The sequence below is a fragment of the Eretmochelys imbricata genome, chromosome 3 (assembly GCF_965152235.1).
Source record: "Eretmochelys imbricata isolate rEreImb1 chromosome 3, rEreImb1.hap1, whole genome shotgun sequence".
Classification (NCBI taxonomy): domain Eukaryota; kingdom Metazoa; phylum Chordata; order Testudines; family Cheloniidae; genus Eretmochelys; species Eretmochelys imbricata.
Window position 1 is genome coordinate 51,942,861 of NC_135574.1, and position 2,314 is coordinate 51,945,174.

General features: G+C 58.3%; 1 non-coding gene across 1 annotated transcript; it reads right to left on the minus strand.

Annotated features, from left to right (window-relative positions):
• Positions 1-527: 527 nt before the first annotated feature.
• Positions 528-600, minus strand: TRNAV-GAC (transfer RNA valine (anticodon GAC)). The gene has a single exon. It is a non-coding gene; the product is annotated as a tRNA-Val (tRNA).
• Between the last annotated feature and the right edge of the window lie 1,714 nt (positions 601-2,314).

Sequence of the window (2,314 nt, forward strand, 5' to 3'; positions counted from 1 at the left end):
TCTCTGGGAATGGTTTTCCAACCAGTTATGCACCCATGGTATAGTAGCTCCATCTAGGTTGTACTTCCCTAGTTTATTTATGAGAAGGTCATGTGAGCCAGTATCAAAAGCCCTACTAATGTCAAGATATATCACATCTTCCATTTCCCCTGTAGCAGGGTGGGCACCAGCTCTTGCCCTGAAGGGCTGAAAAGCCGGGCTGGGGGCTAGAAGCTCGGCTGTGTGGGGAAGTAGCCACAGCTGAGCCATGCCCCAATCAGGGCCCAGCTGGCCCTTGTAAAGGCTGGGAGCTAGACGCTCAGGGAGACTCTCTCTGGCTGGAGAGAGAATCATAGACTATCAGGGTTGGAAGGGACCTCAGGAGGTCATCAAGTCCAACCCCCTTGCTCAAAAAGCAGGATCAATCACCAATTTTTACCCCAGATCCCTAAATGGCCCCCTCAAGGATTGAACTCACAACCCTGGGTTTAGCAGGCCAATGCTCAAACCACTGAGCTATCCCTCCCCCCGAAAGGAGGTGAGATGCATGTTTCTGCCTGGTTACGAACCAGGGCCCTTTCGCATGTCAGGCAAACGTGATAACCACTACACTACAGAAACCCAGGCCTGGTTGTGGGGGAACTCACCCAGGTGACCTAGAGTGAGGCAAGGCTGGGGAAAGGCCTCAGGAGCTGGGAAGCCCTAGGCCAGCAACTCCCCAGACTGCAGGGCCTGGTCCCAGTCCCATATAGGTATTGGGGTTGCAGAGAGGCAGCCTGAGGGTGGGTAAAGGCAGCCAGTCCAAACCCCTTGTTGCCTGTGATGATTGGCTTTTACACTGCAGTCCACCCCAGGGTGCGGGGCTAGATGGAGACAGGCCTGACTTAGGTGATGTGGGGATAGTGGGTGAGGGTTCCCCAGGGTGGGGATACCCAGGGATTGGGGATACTGCCAGGGGGCAGCACACAAGGCAAGAGGACCAGATCCTGGGAGGGACTGGGGCCAGTGGAAAGCTGGATCACCAGCCTGCAGAGGGCGCTCTGGGCTGGAAATCTAGCTAATTCCCAAGGACGACCAGCAGGAGGAGCTGCCGGGTGAGTCTGAATGCTTACAAGTGGTGGAGAATGCGGGCACGAGTGGTCTGCTCCTGAAGCAAGGGGCAGAATAAGGGGCTAAGTGGAATGTGCCACATCACAAGTGACAGAACTGCTGCTGGAGAAACAGGGGATGATGGATCCCATGTACATGGGAGTGTACTATGCGGAGGCCCCAGGGTGGGCCCTGGGGACATCAGCCCAGCAGAATGGGACAGAAGAGCTGCAGAGACTTCAGGGGACCCAACAGGGACTGTGGGAGATGTTGGGGGCCCTCCAAGAGCAGGTTTACCATCTGGTGAGGGAGCAGCAGGCCCTGCAGACATTCCTTGGATTGGAATTTGAAAGAGACAGTGGAGGGCGTGGGCCAGGAGGCCCATGGTAAGGGCTTGCTACGCCTGTGGTCAGACAGGACACTTAAGACTGGATTGTCCCTACAGGGCTGGAGGAAGGGTACCTTACCCCGAAATGGGACAACGCCCAATCCCTCAAGCAGCCTGCTGGGTGAGGGAACCCAGGTGGCTGTGGGCGTGCGGGCAAAGAGGACACCTAGAGTGGGAGTGCCCTACCCCAAGGAAGGGTTGGCCCGGCGAGGGATGAAGGAAAGATGCCGAGGCCTGGGGCAGCATGGAGGCAGGATGCCTGCTGGGGCTGCCTGCACCTGGGCATATAAAAAGGCACTGCCCCCTCAGGAGAACTGAGGAGAGGCCGGAGGAGGCGCCTGTGCGGCCGGACGGGCCAAAACTGACAGAAGCAGCAACCGGGATGGAGGGATCCCTGTGGGAGCTGGGAACCCAGACTGTCATGGGGTTAGTCACCGAGGAGGAGACCCAGACCATGTGGGCCCAGTGGGAGGCTGGGACCCAGGTGTGGGGCAAGCAGGACTCAGACCCTGAGTGAGGGGGGACTGGAGGACCCAGATCTATGGGCACGGCTCGATGCCATGGAATGGGCCCACCAGAGGATAGAGACACAGTTTAGGGAGATGTCCCGAGCCTGGCAGGCTGCAGAAAGAAAATGTGAGAGTCTGGAGGGGCGGCCCTTGAGGGCTAACTTCGGTGAGCGCAGGCTGAGAGGCCCCTCTTCCCCTTGGAGTGGGGGTTTTGAGGGGTGTGTGTGTAGCGGGATGGTCACCCACTCTTGCCCTGAAAGGCTGAAAAGCAAGCCCTTGGAGAGGGCTGTGGGCTAGAAGCTGGGGTGAGTGGGGAAGTAGTCTCAGCTGGGCCATGCCCCAGTCAGGG